Source organism: Anoplolepis gracilipes, chromosome 11 (genome assembly GCF_047496725.1).
Source record: "Anoplolepis gracilipes chromosome 11, ASM4749672v1, whole genome shotgun sequence".
In the NCBI taxonomy this organism is placed as follows: Eukaryota; Metazoa; Arthropoda; class Insecta; order Hymenoptera; family Formicidae; genus Anoplolepis; species Anoplolepis gracilipes.
The window spans coordinates 8,587,627-8,596,812 of record NC_132980.1 but is presented as its reverse complement, the minus strand read 5'-3'; the positions used below and the strand labels follow the sequence as shown (position 1 = coordinate 8,596,812).

The 9,186-nt window shown below is 31.6% G+C and overlaps 1 protein-coding gene across 5 annotated transcripts in view; it reads left to right on the top strand.

Annotated features, from left to right (window-relative positions):
* LOC140670956 (uncharacterized) overlaps positions 1-608 on the top strand; it is a 251,243-nt gene extending 250,635 nt beyond the window's left edge. For all 5 annotated transcript variants that reach the window (XM_072901881.1, XM_072901877.1, XM_072901880.1 and 2 more), the window contains exon 13: positions 86-608. The gene's annotated coding sequence lies outside the window, so the exon portion shown is untranslated. The remainder of the gene's footprint in view (positions 1-85) is intronic.
* Positions 609-9,186: the final 8,578 nt, after the last annotated feature.

Below are 9,186 nucleotides of genomic sequence, written 5' to 3'. Positions count from 1 at the left end.
TTTTATATTAAAACAAATGTAAAATATAATTTAAAAATTCGACATATTAAGCATGAAAAATTAAACTAGCTCTTTTGGCTTTTAGAAATTCCATTTGTCAGTAAAATATGATAAAAATCACGCATGTATTATATGCGATGAAATTATAATCCGATTGGTATATCTGACGCAACAATGATATAATATATATATGATGTATATGATACAGTTTCGTCTGCGAACACGAACAATCTTCGTACACATAATTCTGTGGAAGTAAATGGCAGCAACTACGAGAAAGAGTCGTAGATCGCTTGCTCAGCGTATTATACAAAAGGAACGAAACTGCCCGCGCTCGTATCAGCATTTTATCACCCATGCGATCGACATTACCCCTTTCCACAGCGCGACACGAACTACTGCGTCGTGCAAGGGGACATGTTTCCACCGCATTATGAAATCGATTACCGCCGATGTGGTATAATTTCATACGTATATCAATCCGTTGTTTCCACATTTTACTTTTTAACGCGCGAGAAGACTGTCATTTTTATTTTATATCCGTCAGATTTCTTTGTACGAATGCAGAATTGAATTTTTTAAGCTAAATTATAAAATTATTAAACCAAAAAAAAAAGAGATAAGAATAAAATAAGTTTTAACCAAATTAAGATGTCAAGAGTGAAAATAAATGACAGAATCTCGTTGTTGAATTAATTTTAAACGTACTTTATTATCTCTCTCGACAAATGGGGGGGGGGGGGGTTTTATTTAATAATCGAAAAGAAAATATCAGTCAAATAATGATTATTTCACAGTTTGCGTGTGTAATTTTCGAGGTATGCATATTTTCTACCGTGCTTTTATTTTGTCGCGCTTAATAATTATCTCTATAGATGATATTATTATTGATTAAAATCCAATATATGTTTTATTATTACGATTTCAGTAACACATTTATGAGCATCTCCGCATTGATTAATGACGATAATAAATACCTATGTCCGAAGCACAATAGCTCTGCGTGAAAGACAATGCGATTTCTGGAAATTTAACTGCATAATAACAATGTGCTTTTCATTTTCAAATGTTTAATTACTACATTTTATGGACCATAATTAGGCCGCGGTACGAGAGATTTTTTTTATATAATTTAATATAATTTGCCCAAATACTACGTGCTATTATATTTCAATCTCATTAACTAATATTTCTCGAGTTTTCCGATATGTATGCCACACGTATGTCTCAATAACATTCGACTATTATACTGCAGATGATAAATAAATTAATTGATTGATGTAATATATATATATATATATATATATATATATATATATATATAAATATATAAATTAACAGATTAATATAATATATAAATTTTATATAAATATAATTCTAGCACAAATAAATTATTAATCTGTGGAAACAACGGATTGATATACGTATGAAATTATACCACATCGGCGGTAATCGATTTCATAAATTGATTATATTAATTGCGCAATAATGGTTTTATGTTAACTTTTTTAGACATAGACTATAAAGATCATACTATTACGCAGTGATTATTATTATTTGACTACTTGATTGGCCTCATTATCTCATATATGATGACATAGATTTACTTATATCTTTATATAGAACAAAAATTATTATTATCCTCGATAAATGCAATATCTATATTTTAAAGTTAATTCTGGGAGCAAAAGTCACTTTGTAATTTTATCGAATATTGCTGCGTAGATAAATGATACGATAACAATATTACACAATCATATATTTTTATACTTGTGAGAACACAATGATTTGTTGACATATTTGTTCGTAGTAAAAACTAGAAGGGATACAATTCTATTTTATTTTTATTATACATGTATTATCTTGACATGTCTCTTTTGCGTTACATAACGAACTACTACTCACTGAATGCTAAACAGTAAAAAATTCATTAAAAAAAACTTGTTAACACGTTGTTTATCGAAAAACAGATAACTATCTGATTCTAGCAGTGCCTGCAATCGGTTCCGGGTGATGCAAGATCGATATCGCCTAGATTGGAAAATAACCTGTATTGTTCTACTCGCGCGCGTTATCTACCCACGTATGTCTCTTGCCCTGTCCGTATGTGCATGCGTTTCGAATATATGTATATGTGTATCCTCTATTACCTAACACACTAGCATTCTGCATGTTGCAATTGAGATCGCGTGACAGACGGCCGTCTCTATCCGGTCGAATGAGACGACGTGACGGGACGCGACACGAAATCGGTACATGACCAGACACTTTTTAATCACGCATTACGTGGCTACCATAAATCTCCAGGCGATCCGTTATCGTGCTGGATGTACTGTCCAAGGATCATATTTCATTGTATAAGACGCATATAATATAATCTATAGTATAATATAGTATGTATTACATTTCGGACACGACATATATATATTTTTTTTGTAGGGAATATAATTTATGTCGTTCGTTATCTGTGTCGGTAGCGATTTTTTCCGCTTTTATTCAGATGGAAAATTTCAAGCGACGTTGAAAGATTTTTCGGTGTCAAAACATTTGCAATATTTAATGTAAAATTGAGAGTCCGAAGAAGACGATGAAAAATGAAATGCCCAAGTCCAGCGAAATGATTTTATTATTCTTACGATTCGCTCATTAGGCCACCGTAGTTTATTCACTTTGTTTATAATTCTCTACCTAATTATTTTCTTTCAATTTATAATCACCGATAATTCATTCATCAGCACTTACCGTGGAACGAAATTTCCTGTTACAATCGCGTTGCTATTAAAGATTGATTTTATAATCATGTTGTAGAGTATTTAAAGCAATATAGTAATTAAAATGATGTAGAGCATATGTACACATATATTGATTTTTGTGAAGAGTGCAAAAATTAATGAGGTAGGTACTCAACTTTTGTAAATTGTAATTGATACGATTAGTTTGTCTCACATTAAAATGTATAAATTTATGTATAATTCAATCTTGAAATTCCTGTTCTTCGGTAATGCATTTGGTTTTATTTATAGTACAGCCATGTTTTCTTCACTATATCAATATTCAATCGCCGCCTTGAGGGAAGCAACGAGTAATTAACATCTTCATTAACATCCATGACTAAAACCTTGAACCAAATCCCCTTTTTCTGCTTTTTCTTTTACGTCGTGATCGATTAATCATCAAGAACGCGCTTCACGATTCTACTTAAACTAGATTTAAGTTAAAATAGATAATAACGAAATAAGTTAATCAAATGAGCTAATATTTACTCATATTTTTTCACAGCACTTCGATAAAGCGCTTGTTCCACTTTATTTATATCAACCCCCATTCCACGATACAACACCGTAGACAGTCACTATTGTCCAGGTGCTTCTTCAATATTGCAATAATGCTAATGTACTTGCGAGCTTATACAGTTGTACCGGCTCACTTTTAAGGACTTGCGTAATAAATCTACAAGGGAGCCGTAAAATGATTATAAACGGCCAAAGTTGCACTTAACTGCGCGTCGACGTTGATTTAACGCGGACATTTACGTGGCTGACAGTATATATTGTTGCGGGCGGCATCGTTGCTGAAGTCTTTTTCTAACGAAGTATCGTCGGTGAAATCTAGTTTCAACACTTTGCGCCATAAGCTCACTACGGAGCTTGTTTAAAGGATCTTCAAGAACGATTATGGAAGTAAGCCGGAGTGGCCGCGGAAGCCGCGCGAGAGGAGGGGAAAGAGAGGGAGGATAGTGGCGGCATCGGAAAAAAGAAAAGAGGAGGAGGAAAAAGTTTATTCGATCAAAGCAATTATTGAAAATTGCCGTACGGACGTTCGGAAACTCACCGTAATCGACTCGTTATTACTTCCGAGCCTCTGAAACGCTCGATATTAATTTAAAAGATTAATTAAAGGCTTTTAAGATTTCTTCGCGGTGCATAAATGTCCTTATCGCTTGGCTATCTAAAGAAGAATACAGGAGATTTTACGAAAATGTACGAAAAAAAAAGAAAACATTTTAGAAATAAATCCTCTTTTTAAATCAAAGAAAGAAGAAGAATATACAGATGCAAACAAATATTGATTTAAATCATTTTTCTCTCATGTTTATATTGAATACAGCAAACTCGCAAAGTTTATAGAAACAATTCAATAACATTCAGTTATGAAATTTGTAATCACAATATTTGTATTATAATATCGTTTTTTATAAAGAGAGAAAGAGAGAGAGAGATTAATATTTAAAAACGTGCGAAAACAATGAATTGAAGGTAAACTTTCACTTTGAGTGATAAAGCTAATTTTCCTTCTTGCAATTTTCATAAAGTCGATGTCGAGAGACACTCTTGCAAAAGCAGATATCCTTTAATAATTATAATCTTTGCGCGGAAGATATCTTTCCTCGAGAGGCGAGAGTAGAGGAAATTATACATGTAAACGAGAAGCACTCCATGTTGGTAGACGAGATGAGCCGAACCCGTTTTAAGACTCGATTCCAAGTTAACGAACGGTGTAACGTTAAGCCCTTTTCTTCTTTTTCTACCGCCGTTTTCCTTTTATTTTTGAGTATTACAATCTGACCATTTACAGGCTACAAGGAATTATGTTGACTTTCTCTCTTTCTCTCTCTTTTCCTCTTTCTCTCTCTTTGTCGGTGCATCGAAAAGGCGTGTTACAGCGTGCTATATAATAACGTAATTTACGGCGAACCGCTGTTATCGTGACGATTTTCGGTATTCGTGCAACTGAGATTTAAACTTTTCACCGAAAAGGTGAAATGGGAATTTTTATTGCGTCTCGTGAGCACCTGCTGTGTGTTTATGCACGTGATATTTAACACGGTTTTAAGTTTAAAAAACTTACATAGAGTTAAGTGTTAAAAGTTTTGTATCGAAGAAATAGTTAGAAATCAAATACATAGTGATTTTTTGTCAAATAGGAATTTTTTGACATTATGTATTTTTAAATTCGATATAACATATTTTTTTTTCTTTTTCCACAAAAATCAATGAGATAAATAATAAATAATAAATTTTCAAATTGTTTGCGTGAAACCATGAACCATCATACGAATAACGAGTAATCGGAGTAATGGGGGGGGGGGTATCAAGTATATTAATCATCGTTCTAATTTTCACGTTTGTCCTTGTACAATTTAGGCGAACTCGTTGCCTATTTAATCACTTGAGAAGCACAATTTTTCTTTTGTATCAGCAGAGCAGCTGCATCGTTATAATCTCGTAGTCATCTATGATATCATAATTTATCTCAATCTCGAGAATATGATATTGTCTTTAAAGAAATTGGAAGTCTCATCAAACAGCTGGCGCTTTAAATAATGTAGTTGATGAAACCACAGATTAAACATGAATCACACAAACGAACTCATTACTTTTGATTTTTCAAACTTACAATTGTATGCATTAATATTGATAACCTCTATTTTATCATGTAATTATTACATTTTTCAAAAATAGCGTAAAAGAATATTCTTTGAATATATAAGAGAATATGCAAATATGTCTGTAATTGTCACAATTCAAAAGACATGTGACATATGTTATTATTATAATAATGGACACACATCTTTCATTTTCATATGGTTCACTTTTATCTATTTTATGTCAGTTACATATTACACATATAAGTTGTTTTATCACATGTTTGTCTCAAACATACACGAGTGCATTTTACATTACATAATATCTCGGTAGTTGCAAGTACATTGTATAATGTAAGTTATGTAATCACAAAGACACAAAGGCGAAGAGTGCGGGATGCGTAAAAATAGAAGTTGGCCAACAGTGCAAAAAAAAAAAAAAAAGAAGACCAGTACGCTAAACATCTCGCGGAACAACCCGTATTTGCGTTTGCATCGCGCAAAAAATTAGGCAAAGTGCTCAACAGACGAGAAATATATTTGCTCGTTTAGTTAAAACGACTTTTATTGCAGCTCTTTTGTTATCTCGATGCATATCAAAAGCTTTGTATACCCGCTTTTCAGTAACTATTTATTCCTTAATGCACGAGATATCTATAATTTCAGATCTGTATTTAATGATAATGTGTAAAATATAGATTTTTTAAAAATTCAATTATTAAAATCGATATACTAATTAAATCAACAAAGTATTTGTTTTATATAAAATACATAGAAAAAATTTAGTGAAATTAATATCGAATGAACGAGCACAAAAAAACCTTTATTGCAATTTTATTGTGTTTGCAAGTACGTCGAAAAATTTATGTACACGATTTAATTCTTCAATCATCGCCCGTCTTTACTATAGCAGGATCAATAAAAAAATGGGATAAATATTTTAATAACGTAAGTGAATTTGTGGTATAACTTTTTTTACGATAGCAGACTGTCTGCTCAAACGTGGATAATATAATCACATAACAAGCAGACTGGCCACAATTTACTTTTTGACGTGATTTGCTTTTCCGACACTGTAATAGTGGTAAAGTTCCGCCCATCGAGGGAGGAAGAGAGAGTGAGAGAGAGAGAGAGAGAGAGAGAGAGAGAAAGAGTAAGAGAGAGAGAGAGAGAGAGAGAGAGAGAGAGAGAGAGAGAGAGAGAGGAAGAGAGCGGGAGACCACGTTATCGAATCAAATTTGCAGTAGCTAATTATGGTACGATATAATCCGTTAATGAAGCTATACGTTAACTCGACATAGAACGGACTATCGAGCATTATTTATAACAAACGCTGACAAATCCCTCGCTGAAAGCGCTTAACATTTGATCGAGTATTTTCCAATATGGTTCGAAAATTATATCTATTGTCTGATATGTGACATTATCATTTTGTATATTATTTATAACCCACATATTATAATTCCGAATACATCTTTAAGGGTTCAAGATATCACTCAATAGTATGAAGTTACTTCAAGTCTAAATGATGTCTGTAACTTGAGATAATTAAGTTTAAGTAAGAAAAAATTAGAAGCTAAAATAAGGAATCATAGTATCAGTAAAAATATAAAATATTGAAATAATAGAAAAATATACATTACAAAAATTTAATACAGTATATTCGGTGAAAACTTTCGTAGATTAATTTACATTTTCGCGTATATGATTATATCAACAATATATCACTCATTAAATAGCGAACAACTCTGCACGATCATTATAATTTAAAAAAATACATATTTATTTAAAATTTGTGAATAAGGATTATTATTAAGCTTTTGTATGTTTTACAGTATATTATAGGTGCATACAGCTTACATTTCTCTCTGACGATGTAATTAACATGTTCTTCACCAAGAATGTACAGTTAGCTGTACACAGAAAACTTTTTTTCGTTTTATAAGCGTACAGTAGAAAATTAACAGTGTACACAAATATCTCTCCGAGAAAATCTCATTGAAGGATTCTTTGAAAAAGTTCGCGCGTTAAACGAAAACTAATTGTTTTCATTACAATTCTACTAAGGAGCATGTTAGGCATAATAATTAAGGCTTTAATTTGCATACTTCTAAAAATAGCATTCGGTTTCATGCATATCTGTGATTAGAATACCATACTAATTGAGAATATGAAATACAAGAAAGTAACACATATATAAGTTTATTTTCTAATATTAAATAAATTATTTGCCATTGTTTGTCAAATTTATTATTGCCTTTGTACAAAAATATAAGAAATATTATCATTGCGCAGAAAATAATTTATAAAATAAAAAGTTAGCATTTAAAAATTTTAAAGTAAGTAAAGTGAATAAAGAAAATACTAATTTTTTAACTACTAGTTTACATTTCAAAACTACAGTGTAATGATAGTAAAATGGCATAAAATATGATGACGGTCTCTTTTGCAAACGATTCTTATTCCACGATTATTTTCTCTTTAAAGTTGAAACGCGTCGGGAAAGCTAGATGAAAAACGTAGTCGCATCGCGTCGTCGGTCATTCATCGTACTCTTGGAATTTGTGTCAATCGTATGCAATCCGTACGATCTGAAGGATCTAAGCGTGCGGGGGAAGAACTCGTGCAATGTGCCGTGAGTTACGTCATTCCGCGCATTTGTCTCGTCATTCCGTGACGTCACGGTACCACGTGCTCCATGAATATCTCCGTCATTGTTCAGCATATATCGCTCACGTGTGAGTTATTGCACGATGAACACACATACTTGATCCCCCTCGATTCACGAAATAGCCCTCCCCCTTCAAATCAATGTCAAGGCGATCAGTCGTTTAAATGTCATCATGGGTCTTATCACTAGATGTATTCATATATGAATAAAATGTAAAATAGTTATATCACCATAATATCTATATATATATATATATATATAACTAATTTGATATAACTAATTTGACGTTACTTTTATCTGAACATTTGCGAGATCACATTTTGATACACATTTAAACAACACATGATAATACTAATATAATGTGTTATTAATTTCACGAACACTCTATTCTCTATTCATATAATAATTAAACAAAATGCATTTACGTTCTTTATTTTTCTAAATAAAAAAATCGTAAATTTGAAAGAATTATATAGTCGACTCGTTCCTTCATCTTATAATTGAATCATGTTCAATACTAATTTTGCTACTTTAAATTTGAAAATAATGTACAATAAAATAAAAAAATATGAAGAATATGTGTAAATATGATTTGTGTTAATGTAACTCACATATATAATATCGTATTATTTTATTATTGTATATGTTAAGTTCTCAGTTTAATTCTTATCAGTTTCACTCTTATCACTTTCTATCAATAAGGATTTTCGCTTTCATGTCTTAGAGATTAACGTTTTGTTGGTAAAGATTGACATTTATAATTGCTAGATAAATACAAAATGCGTGCTTAAAATTATTTTAGTAATTACTTATAATAACTACTCGTTTCCACATCATTGATCAAATATAACGATCAATTTTTAATGACTTTCATTGGCCGCAGCTTGACGTGTAGTGGACTCAATTGAATTCAATAAACATCGATTAATCTGCCGATTTGTTGCTTTGTCATGTTGTCACTACACATGTCATTGCACGCATGCGAATAGTTCAATGTGTGTTAATGTATACATATATACAACTCAGGATCTTTCATCTCTTAAATTAACAAATTATCTACGAATGAGCGATAAAAAACATACGCCAGTTTTTATTTCACTTAGGACTTATTGTTGTAGATAATCTTCATAAAAAATATATCATAAACGTC